Genomic DNA, 13371 nt, shown 5'->3' with positions numbered 1-13371 from the left:
CGCCTCGTGCAATCCCTCCTCCCCGGCCGCGGCTCTCCCCATCCCTAAACATGCTTCCCATCAAAACACCCCCTTCAACCAGTGCTATAATGTTTCCGTTCTAGCGTCCCTTCCCCTATCCAATAACCCTGTAGAATTTAAAACTCTTGAAATGGCATTAATTTGGCCCTCCATGTGGCTAGTCTCTTCTTCTGGATATGCGTGCCACGTAACGTACTGTTCTTATCCTTAATGATGTTGCTTGATTACTAACCTAATATCCTTTCCTCTTGTGTGTTGTCTATTTCTCCTTTGGTGGGTTTAACAGCTCCCTAAAGCCGTCTTTTGGCCCAAGAATCGGGGCACTCGGTTGCTTAGAGCATCGCCGATATCAGTGTAAATTACCTGTTAAGTGTAAGTTTCCTGGATAGCTCAATTGGTTAGAGCATCCGCCCGGCAAGTAGAAATATCCGGTCCGGAGTTCAATTTCCGGTCTAGGAATTATTTTTACATTTGTGATTTTCCAGATTCCGCCTTCCCCACGTCTACTGTGTTCGTCTTTTATGTGTTCCTATCCCTTTAACTTATACCTATATATTTTTTTACATATAGGTGTAAATATATATATATATATATATATATATATATATATAATATAGACAGGTCGTGCAGATCTGGAAAACGAGAAGAAAAAATATTGTTTTAACCGACGGCCATGCAACCTAAGGTGCCCACCATTGACGCTACAGGTAGAAAATGCACACTACTGTTGGAAACGGACCACGTGTGGCTTCACTCCCATGGAAATGGACGAGGGGTGGAAAGGAGGTAGCTTGAAATAGCAACAATATATTGTTAGATGCGGTTTTAACATGCTCTGAGTTAGGTTTATTTGTTCAACTAGGTCATACGGGAGGGATTTGCCAAGAAAACATGCTATATTAGTGTAAAATGTATGCATCTAAGTTAAATTATCAATTCCCTAGACATTGTGGGTGGTAAGTTGAATTCTTGTCAGATTGTAACGTTTACGTTATTATTTAGTAGTTTCCCTGGGAAAAAGGAACCCTAGAGTTAAAAAATTCTGATGTCTACTTCCGAATTTCCCATTCATCATTCAAACGGCCAATGCATTTTGGGATACGAACAACTGACGAGCATAACGTGTAATGTGGTTGAAGTGCCATTGATCTGAATGTGTTAATGTGTCATAGATAAGTTTGATATCCCACGCAGCTCAAGTTGTTCTCAGGATCATCAACAAAAGGATGGAGAGTAAGGCAAATTATTATTTAGGGGATGATCAGTTTGGGTTTAGGAAGGGGAGAGGTACGCGTGATGCCATTACAGTAATGGGATCACTAATCGAAAGGAATATAGAATTCAATCAGGACGTATTTGCCCGTTTCGTAAATTTAGAAAAAGCGTTTAATAGATTGAATTGGGAAAAATAGGATGAGAATCAATATTAATGTAATAAAGGTCATGCGATTTTATAGAAAGAAAACGGCTAAGCTAAACATTAAAATAGAAGGGCAAAAACTAGAGCAGGTAGAACAGTTTATGTACCTCGGAAGTGTTTTGGACCAACACGGTTAAAGTAGTAGGGGCATGAGGAGAAGAATTGCGCTAAACAAAGAGGATTTCACAAGGGGGAGGGAGTTGATGACAGGGACTTTGAGTAAGGATGTTAAGGTAAGACTCGTAAAAACTTTGATATGGAGCGTAGCAAAGTGTGGCGCGGAAACGTGGGCATTGAAGCAGGAGGATAGACGTAGACTGGAGGCTTTTGAAATGTGGGTGTGGAGAAGAATGGAGGTGAAATGAACCGAGAAGAAAACAAATGAGGAAGTACTTGTTATGACGGGCGAAGAGAGGTGTTTGTTGGGAGAAATCCTATGGAGGCAGTAAAAATGGATGGAGGCCGTATTGATAGGCCGTGGGATGCTGGAGACTGTAATAAAGGGGAGAATGTTAGGCAAACGAGGAAAAGGCAGGAACAGGATAGGGATTTGGACGGGATGAAGGGAGGAAGGAAGGACTCAGAGGTTAAGAGGGACCTGATATAGAGTAGGATGATGGATTTTTGTGTTTTGTTAGGAGTAATAAAATATTTATTTGATAGTTGTGCCCATCCAAAAACCAACCTACCTTAGCCGGTAGATTACTTTGAAAAAAGTGTCATTGATAGATTTTGCAATTTAAAACATATTTAGTTCGTCTACGTCTGTTTTTGACAATGAAAAGTTCTTTTCACTGAAGAGCTTCTTTACGGTGTAAATGTTTAATATGCAATACATATGTCTAACGAGTTCAAATAATTTTAATACTTAATTCCATAACAGACAACCGAAGACATTTTTAATATTATTATTTCACCCAGAAAATGATACAGATAAATCAAAGACAGTTCTTCTTTTCCAACTGTAACAGGATAATTCGCATGGGACCATATGTGTAATATGGGTAGTATGAAGAATATAGCATATTTTTTTCGGGAGATTTTGGTAGACGGTAACAACATTTTCAATTCGGTCGTGTATTATCGTGGTACTGCATCAAGCCTTTTGCATTCAATGTGGCATTCTGCGTTTGAAATGACCTTGGGGAATTTGCCGTTTATCCCTGTTGCATGCCCTATTCACATTTGTGAGTGTAGGTACGCTTTGATGATGCGCCATTCCCCGCATGACTTAAAATGATATGAACATCACTTACACTCTCAGCAATGAAAGAAAAAATAAATAATGGCACTTATTAAAGGTAGTGAATTTTGTGATTTCAACACAGAGATTAACTGTTTATTATTAGGTTCAATATGATGTAGCAAGTTTTATCCGCAGTGATAAACTTCGAAAAAAACTCCTCATCAGGAGAAGTTGTTGTTACAGGATGTTGTACCGTCCTATCGTTCGGTTATGTTAACAATAATTATTTTTACAAAGGGCAGTGGAAAGATACATTGTATTCTTCATTTAATAAAAATGATAAAACGTCTTTATTAGGGAGAGATGGAGACTAGAGAGTCCCTTCTTCCACCAAACCCCCGAGTTATGAGGAGTCTTGGAACAAGAGTCGTGAACAAACAAGTGTCTTGTGCAATATTTCTATGGCCTACGTTAGGATACCAGTACCAGTAAATTTTTTAATAATTCTTGTATTGTTCCTAACTTTGCTCGACGATCTTCATTCACAATGGCAGCAGTGGTAATGTTTACTTCCCTGAGAGCAGTGACTAGCGATCTGGGCCCCCTTTTCATTGAAATTGTTTGTCTCCCGTCTTGAAACTCTTTCAGTCACCCTCTGATTGCGCTACAAGAAGCAACAGACTCTCCATAAGCCTAATTTTGCATTATATAAACATCGTCTAATGATTTGTTCAGATGAAAGCAAAATTTCATTGCAGCTTACGACACTATTTCACTGATAACACGGACAAAATGACAAGATTAGATTCCCCGTGGTCATAACACCTCTAGGAGTGTTTTAGAATCTACCTCGATGGCGTCTTGAGACAATGACGTGAGAATTTCATTTTCTGTTAAATTAATGGACCTTAGGATCATTAACTTCAAATCTATGGGTATTCCGACTTCCCTCACCAATTAATGCTATGCTATTCACTATGGAATCTTTTGATATTTGCATTTTGGAATGGCACTCATGATAGATGGCCGTCGGTGGTATTTGAATGAGAACTTTCGCAACGAAAACTTTGAGCGGATGTGTATCGGATGTAGATATATTGATTTCCAGTTGAAGGGAACTCAAATCGTTTTCCAATGAATGACTCGTTGGTAAAAGTATATTCTGTCACTATTTAAGTCTCTTTAAATCTGGGCGTAATTGTGCGTCTATATTATTTTTAAAATCTCTCTAAAATCTTGATATAATTTCTTCTCCCCACTCTCAAAAAATTTCAGCATGTATTTCTGATGTTTAAGTGTGATGATACTTCTTACCGTTGCCCATAAATGGATTATCTAGGATTTCCGGAAACGTGTGTTCATGATATCATTACGAATCATGTATATTTTACACTAATTAAAAAATTGTTTTTGCCAAAGAAATTGTCTCAAATATATTTTTATCTTTAATGCACACCACGATTCTTTTTATTATACAATGGATGGACATTATAAACTTTCTAGAGCTAGAGATTATAAACTTGGCAACCCTCTATGTGTCAAGGAAACGCTTTAATAGGGCTACTTTTATTAGTCTGTGGAAGAGCCTAAGTATTTCATCTCATCCATATTCGTTTCCGACCGGAAAAGATTTTTTTCCTTTTCTTTTTACATGGTAAAATCTTTTTCCATAGCAAATGAACTTGAGTAGAGAGAGAATTCAAATCACGAGTATCTCTTCGTTTTACTGATACCTGATTAATGACAATTCAGATTCATTTAGTCTTTAGTCAGGTATGTACGGTCGTGCAGTTAAATATTAACCGAAATAGAGGCAGTGCGATATTTTCATTAAAGAGGTAAACCATATGCAGGTATAAGATTGATAATAACTGTAGTTATAATTACTTCGAGATAAAATAGTTTTTAATGGCCTATGATTTTGAAATGAACTACGATGAATGAGATTTACTGTATAAGGTAGGGTAAATAAAATCACTGAAATTATTCCTTAATATTTCTATATCGTCAAAATGTTAGTGTCAGGTTAAAATCACTTTTAAGAAAGGTGACGGGAAACCACCTCAATTATTGATCCAAGAAAATAATTTGGGTGCAGGGTTCTTGGAGTCGTGGGAATAGTGGCATTCTCCTAATGAGCTGCGTGTCATCCCCGGAATCGGAAGAGGTCAGGTCTCCTTGGTCTTCATTGTACGATATTCGTAAAACAGAATCGACAGCAACTACAGAAAAGAAGGCATATAAGATAATCGGTGCAGTGGGAATAAGGAATTAGAATGTTAGGACGATTCGGAGGACGAGTTAATTAGAAAATATAAGGTTGGAGATGTAGATGGAAGATATAGACATTTAAGGGTTTAGCGAGGTGTTATGTGAATATAGCCCTGATAATTGGTGCGGTAATTGTTGATTAATATACTGCAAACAAGAAGACAATCAGTACTAAAAATATACTAGTCATGGTGCGGGAGTAGAGAGGATTGTTTGGGGAAATTCATAGGAGGCAGGAAAGGTGAATGGGTGCATAGCATTTTGATTGGCAATTTAGAACTGGAGTGAAGATGCGGTAGGGAAAGGAAAATAAAAGGCATGTTGGCTAGAATGAAGGGAGGTACAAAATGTATAGATTTGAAGACATATTTAATGTGTTGTGGGATGAGAAGTTTTGTCTAACAAAACGAAGACAGGAAATAGTGACATTCAGTCTGTGCCCATCTCGAACGGTAAACTCTTCAATCTCTTAAATGGTATACACCCAATCATAATATGAAGTAAATATTACTCGTCTTCGCCATAGATTTAACGGTGCTCCCCTACAAGATTTATAGTTGGGGAGGGGGGCGAATCGCCGCCAAATATTGAATCGGTTTATTTCGCGAAAATTAAACCATTGGTGATCGGTTAAAATGTTTTAACATTTTTGCAAATTGAATTAAATATAAAAATGAGTGTTAGTTTAAATTAATGTGGCTTGTGTTAATTTTGGATTGAATTGTATCAATTCTTCTACTTTTATATATATATATTTAGAAACCATTTGATTTAATATTCTTTCTCATTTTTGGGCGCGAACCTTGTGCTTGCTAGAAAAGAGGAGTGGTAAAAAGGGGACTGGTTAGCCGAGTAGTTGAATACAGTTCAGAGTCGTAAGAAATAAAGTTCATAAAATATTTACGTGCGACGCATTGACGTAGATTGCTAAATTTAAAATTTCTGAATTTTCTATTTACTTAACTACGAAATGAATAACTAGATTATTAAAGCATAGAAATACGAGATTTACTGATCATATTATTAGATGCTGAACTTTTGATTTATAGTACATTATTAAGTCTGAACGTTACTTTTCATTAGTATACGGCATGTATCACTTTTTATTTTTAGTTCATTACTCAAGCGGTTTTTATATTCAGCAGACGAACCTTCAACACGTAATTGTCTGCATTTTGCATATGTGTATTGAAACTGGTCGCTGTAACCAGCGGCACTACGTTACACTGGTACGTTACCTTGCTGCCCACCTTGTAAACTCATGAAATATTTGTTTCCGATTCCTAGTTTTTTCAAAATAATCTTTGGTGATTCCATGTTGGTAATTGGATTAGAACTGTTTATATGGTACATTAATAAACGTTTCATTGATTTTGATGCATTTTCCTCCAACTGTACCATCGGCAACAAGACCAAATTTTCGGAGAATTCCAGAGAAGTAAAATGGCATATTTCAGGAAAGGCATTTTCTACACAAAGGATTTACAGGTACTCACCTGTACTTCCAAGAAATTTCCGAAAATATGAAAGAAAACCAAATAATTCATTTTAATTTGCAACTTTAATTTTAAAAATAGTGCACTATTTGGTATTAATAGATAATCCTTTATACAAATGGTGAAATGACATAAATCCACAAACATATCCTTATGAGACATTTAGATCCTGTTTTCTGCGAGAGATTTCAGACGGAAAAGTAAATATTGCCTGGTCGAACGTTAGTGAATCAAGATGAAACTAGCTTTCAATATTTTGTTTGTGAAATTGATGGTTTATTCGTGATGATTACCACATGTGGGGAGATTCAACACAAATGTGTTCCCCCATATTTACTCGCCCCATCCACAATTCTATTCTGTTTCGACCATGATTTTGTTAAATGTATAACGATAATCGTTATTGGTGTGTCGTATCTATTTTTGTTTTATCCTCCTGTGAAAACACACAACATATAAAGCCATTCTCTTTTATACCGCGAAATCTTAAAGAAAACATAAAAAATCGGTTGTATAAAATTGATATTCATTTAACATTTAATTTATATTGTTGGAATCGATAGATATGCCTTACATCTTTTTATTTCTCAATCAAGCGAATGTCTTAACCTATCCCTTCGTCTAGAGCGTCAATAATTGGAAGAAATATTTAGTTGAGCCCAGTATAGTGGTTTATGCACTCGTAAATGTGCGTTGCCAAGATTTAAATCAACTTTGGAATTGGTGATAAATCTTTGGAGGCAGGAAAGGTGGATGGTTTCTTTTCACTTTTAAAACAACGATTACACAGGTCCTTCTAGCTCATTGGAGGTTCGACTCGGCGACCTAATTCGACATTTCCTCTTAAGATACTGAAAGTCGATTGATTTTGGCCGTCCCTGAATTAGACTTAAAATTTCCATACGGTGCATGGAAATATTTTCCACTTTCATTGAAGTAGTTAGTTCATGGTTTATTGTAAGTTCAATTTTTCTTGATAGTAGTGTTTGAGTTGGTGCGATGTCGATGGTAAAATATCATTTGATTTCTATGATGGAATTTGTTTCGTGTCTTTGCCGGCGGAAATACCTTGTGTCATGCGTATGAGTCGAAGTGAGTTTCCCTTTATAAGGGTAATTTTGAATCTCATGCAGAATATAATTTGAGACCGTAAGCCCAATCATATTTTTACAATGAAAATTCTTCCCTATGTACCTGTAAATACTTGAAATTATCACTTATTACGCACAACTTGTGGCTCTACTTATGCATGGGTGAAATGGGGCCCCAATGCCGAATAACATGTTTTGATACTGAATTATTTTAAAAATCTGCTTTTGTGACTCAAATTTTGGTCTCTACATATATATTTTAGCAGTATTCACACTTTCTTAATGAATACAAGACATTTTTACAAAATTTAAATAAACTTAACACTTTGAGGCTTCACTTCGTGGAATTATTTGATGGCCATATTAAAGAGTTTCTAATTTTCCACAGACTTAGTCTGACAAAGACAAGACAAAGTCTGAGGAACATTACAAACTCTTTTAACGTGGACTTTAATCAAACTCTCTGGTATCCACAGGTTGATTTCATGAAATATGAATAAGAACTGGTTTTGCCCGTTAAGGTATCTTCAATTACAATATTGATTGCCTTAATGAGAGAAATTTGTGGTAATCTTTAATTAAATTGACCTGTGGGCACGGCAAATGTTTAGTTTTGATTTTGTGACATTTTTTTTTAGTTTTGGCATTCATCATCACATTATTTCCAGTGCACAATTGATGTGCGGATTTTAAGATTGGGAAACTTCAGTGAAACATTTGATGTAACTTGCTTTATCTACACATTTTATAGCACGCATTAGAGTGTTGGAATCGTGCTCACGCTTCCTCCGTATGATTGCGTTGCCCTTTTGCAATTATCGGTTTTAGATTCCAATATGGTTCCCCATTCTACTCAGCTTAGGCAATTGGTCGCCTTATATTTATAAAGGAGGTCGTATTTTAGTTACCCACACTATTTTAAAGTTATTACGTAAGTACTGCTGCGACGGGGGTGTCCAAGCTGAGGAGCGAGGCTTGATTTTTTAATTTTAAGAGCTTTTCCGAGACGTTTTTGAGACGCGGGGGATGATCCTTTCAGAGTAAGACCTGGCTAACCTTGGAGAACTTGATGCGTGCCTGTTTTAATACCTTTTCACCTTTATACTAAACTGATTTTCAGTGCAAATGGCCGCGACTTTATTTTTGCGCAAAAACATTTCTATTACCCACCTAGAAGGCCAAGGGCTTGCAAGAGGTAGGAGTATGATGTTATCCTTGTGACTAGCATCCCATAGCCATTCGCTCATGGAACACTACTAAATCTATCTAATGGGCTATTTTGTATGCAAAGAATGATATCTACTTAGTCCCGCGCTTGGGATTTGGCAGGATGTGTCAAAGAGTCTTTGGGGGTAAACATGCACTTATACAGGTTTTCGAGATTTGGGCGCGGAAGAGAATGGAGAAGATAATATGAACGGAAGGGAAAACCAATGATTAATCTCGCCGTGGTAGAGGAAGAGACAGCTGTTGGGACAAATCCTTAAAAGGCAGGAAAATTGGACGCAGGGGAGACAGAGTGGTGACAACGCGCTGCTGAGAGCAGTTATAGAGGAGAGAATGTTGGACAAGGAAAAGGGAGAGGAAGAATATGCATTTTAGATTGAATTAAGGGAGGAAGAGTGTTACATAGTCAAAGAATGAGATCGTAATGGGATGAGATGAGATTGTAATCTGTTGTTAGGTGTTTAACAATAATTTGTGTGATATCGTTAGGGCTTACTAATACTCTATTGTCGTTCCGGGATAAATAAAAATCTTACCCTAAACCGATAGAGTACTCCTAATAAAAATGTACTTTACTCGTACAATCCACTTTTAATTCATTATTAATACATATTTGCACATATACGAAAACGCGCGTTCACTTAAACATACAGGTATGAATGTCTATTTAAAGAATTCGTTAACGCTTGTTTTCGAGTTAAGCATTAAATGTGGCTTTTTGAATCAAAGTTTAGTTAGATCTGGTGCTTTTCCGGCGTATTTGCTTCATGAAGTTTTCTCGGGTCTTCCACCGCGTCTGGGGTTCCATATTGGCCGACGTTTCGATGCCCGAATCGTGCATCGTCCTCAGGGTAGTCGGGCATCGAAACGTCGGCCAACATGGATCCCCTGATCCCGTGGAAGACCCAAGAAAACTTCATGAAAAAAGTTTAGTTGTTGTTGCACTTGATATTGAAATTACTGTGTTGTTGTGAGGTAAGAATTTTCTTGATGACTTGAGTCTGTAGGTGACGGGCTTTTCTCTCATTCGAGGAAAATCCCAAAGTACCCGACCCAACAAAGAAATCACATAAATTTTGGAAAAAAATGTATTGATTTTTCAACATAATCTCCTTTCTCCGGCTTACCGGCGACTTTTCTCAGCGATGTTCAATAATTTCGATCCCCTTTTTATAATATCTTGCTCCTCCAAATAGCCATTAACTGTCGACATCACTTCTTCACGGTTGGAAAATCTTTGACCTCCGAGCCATTTTGTCAAATTTGCTAACAGGAAATAGTCCGAGGGGGCTAAATATGGCAAACAGGATGCATTAGGTAGCATATTCAAACTTGAATTCATGAATTTTGGCCTTTGCAATAAAGAATTTGTGAGCTGGCGCATTGTCTTGATGAAACAACGCTTTCTTTTTAGCCAAATGCGGTCGCTTTGCCTTGATTACTTCGCTCAAACGTGGCAATAAGTTCGTTTAATTCTCACCGTTGATATTTTTCCCTTCTTCAAGATAGTTAATGAAAATTATCCCACGCACATCCCAAAAAACCGACGCCATGACCTTGCCTGCAGATGAAACGGTCTCCGCCTTCTTTGGAGCCGGTTCTCCCCTTTGAATCCATTGTTTTGATTGTTTTTTGTCCCGGGTTTAAAGCAATGGTCCCATGTTTTATCCATGGCTATGGAACGGCGCAAAAATTCTGCTTTGTTGCTGTGAAACTTGGCTAAACACTCAATTGAAACATCCTCACGACACTGGTTTTGTTCGAGTGTGAGGAAACGCGGCACCCATCTTGCTCCCATCTTTCTCATGACCAAATTTTCAACTAATATGCGATGTGCCGCACTTTTTGAAATGCCTACTATGTCTGCTAGCTCGAATACGACAATCATCCAGTATCACTTCGTGGATTTTATTCACCGTTTCTGGAGTCGTCATTTGGTCGACCAATGCAATGCTCGTCTTGACAGTTCGTACGGCCTCGTTTAAACTCTGCTGCCCAATATTTTACTGGTGTAAACGGAGGCGCAGACTCGCTCAGAGTAGAAACAAGTTCAGATTTTATATTGGTGGGGCTGAGGCCTTTCAAATAGGAGTATTGAATCACATAACGATGACCAATTTTCTCCATTTTCACAAATTCCCTAAAAACGTTCACTATTGATGGCGGCCAAACAAATACTAAACAACATAGCCTCTTCAAACTTCAAACATATTCTTTATGAATCGCATAATTTCTAATACAGTGTTATATTTCAAACAGCTACTGCCATCTCTACGTCAAGACGGATACTTATGGGACCACCATCGTAAGTTATTCTGATGGACCAATCTATCGTACCGATGCAAATTGGGTCATAGAATTCCCGGTGTCACTAGAAAACTCTGGTGTCCTATACCTTCCTGAAAATCTCAGACTTACCTGCTCCTTTCGTGAGTCAAACTCAGCGTAATTCCTCTAAAATGATCATCCCGCTTACCATTTTCTTGTTTCTAATTGGAAAAACTACTCGAAAAGCGGATTTTCTGGAAACTTTTTCTAATTCCTTAAATCATACTTTATGCCATAGATCCCTATTTCTTAGCGGGTATTTCACGTGTGACATCTTTATATGAAACGCAATACCATACTTTTACTTTTTCATTGAATTTCCTTGAAAATTTTATGCTTTTGATTTGTCAATGGTGATGCTAACCGTAGTGGGTGGTATCTATACTACTCGCCAGAAATAATATCCCAAGTCAAGACACAATAGAAAAGAGTATTATTACGTTTATTGTTTGTCAATTTTGCAGTTCTTTCATATCTCTGAACAACGCGGCTTGATATCTCGATGACATATTGCCGAATTGCACGTTTAGAATATTAACACTAATTCAATTCAGTCAGCAATTAAAAATAAGATTTCTCTCTGTCCCTACAGGCGTCCACTTACTTGGACATTTACCAACTTTGGCAGCAATAATAATTGGAAACTGACATTTGTTCGATATAACTAAAAAATACTGCTAATTTAATAGGAAAAGAGTGAAGTTCAACTTTAGTCACGGGACAAAGACGCAAATAGCCGCTGTCTCCCTTTTGCCGTTGGAAATGAAAGTAATTTGAGATCTCAATAGGAAAGATGCCTTCTTTACCCTGAACTAATCTTCGTTATTGCTTCTCTTGAATTGCTTTCCATGTTCAATAAATGTAATGCTCTTTTAAAATCGATTGAATATTGAAATCACCCGATTTTAAGGAAAGTAAAAGTTTCGAAGATAACAAAATACGATTAGTCTTAAAGAATGGCATAAAAATGACGGTCAACTGGAGTTTAATGCACAAATAAAGGCGTAAATGTTTTGTAATTCAGGGCGATTTAAATTGAATCTGCTCTTTTTGTTTGTAATTAAGAATGCTCTCACTGACTGACGCTAAGCAGATTTAGGTCATTTGTAAAGTAGTACATTCTGAAAGTAATTGCAGTAACGGAGTGAGAACTTCATGATTGATCTAGCTCATTCACTTTCGTGGGTAGTACGAGTACGATCATCAACTGACCCAAACGCCTATATAATACAAGACCGCTATGAATGCCCATTTCATTTTGTACTTTTCTTAAACTAATTGTGCAAAATAACCTCGGACATTAAAATAAAAGCATTAGCACATGTGAGTCACGCAATATAGCATTTAAGAATTGGTGACTATCGTCCAGATGAGTTAAATCCATTAAAATTTAAAATACTTCCCAAATTTTATTCGCACATTTCGAGACATTATAGCGGGTATTTAAATTGAACTAAGGCTATTAAAATATAAATTGTGCGACTGTGTCGATAAAGGGTGTGATAAAGCGTCTTTATTTTTGGATATATCTTTATAAAGGCCTATGAATTGTGAATTGAATAATTTCCGACCATCCATATAACGTTAAATGTTCACAGCAAAATTAGATGGCATTCATTAGAGAATATGTGGCACATAGCCGTATTTTTTGACATCAAAAATCCTTTGGATATAGTGAATGAAAGAATTATTATTATTATTATTAAAAATACACATGTGCTGATAGACATTGTCAGGTGGCACACAAGTCCCAAATAATTGCAAAAGATAATACATAAAACTAGACTTCAAAACACAAATCTCTTTAACAAAACAAGTGAATCCCCATCCCATTTACAACCATTTATCAGCAAGAAAAAAAAAGATAAATTAAAAAAAAAAAATTAAGCTATTACATATAATACCATACACCACACATCAATCAAATTATTATTATAATATAATAATAATACATAATTATATAACATAATTATATTATTTATAAATTAGATGAATGATACGGATTTATGACTGAAATTCTGATCTCAGTCTTACTTAGAAATGTATGTTTTGTAATGAAAGTTTAAATAACACCGAAACTGGTGATTTTGGTACATAGACATTTTTAAACTCGTTTTTCATGAATTGGGTGAGTGAAATGTATCTGCTTTGTTTGCGTGTTTTTAATCTTGTGATTAATCTCTTATTAGTATCGATTTGATGGAAATGATTCTTTCAAATAAAAATACTTTGTGATTAGCTATCTCTATCACCATCACTATCGCAATTAACAGTGCCCCTTCGAATTTCAATCCGTAATTCTTTTTTCTGTAACCTATTCGCCAAAAACTA

The sequence above is a fragment of the Hetaerina americana genome, unplaced genomic scaffold (assembly GCF_022747635.1).
Source record: "Hetaerina americana unplaced genomic scaffold, ioHetAmer1.1.p SCAF_12, whole genome shotgun sequence".
In the NCBI taxonomy this organism is placed as follows: domain Eukaryota; kingdom Metazoa; phylum Arthropoda; class Insecta; order Odonata; family Calopterygidae; genus Hetaerina; species Hetaerina americana.
Note: the sequence above shows the minus strand (reverse complement) of the source record.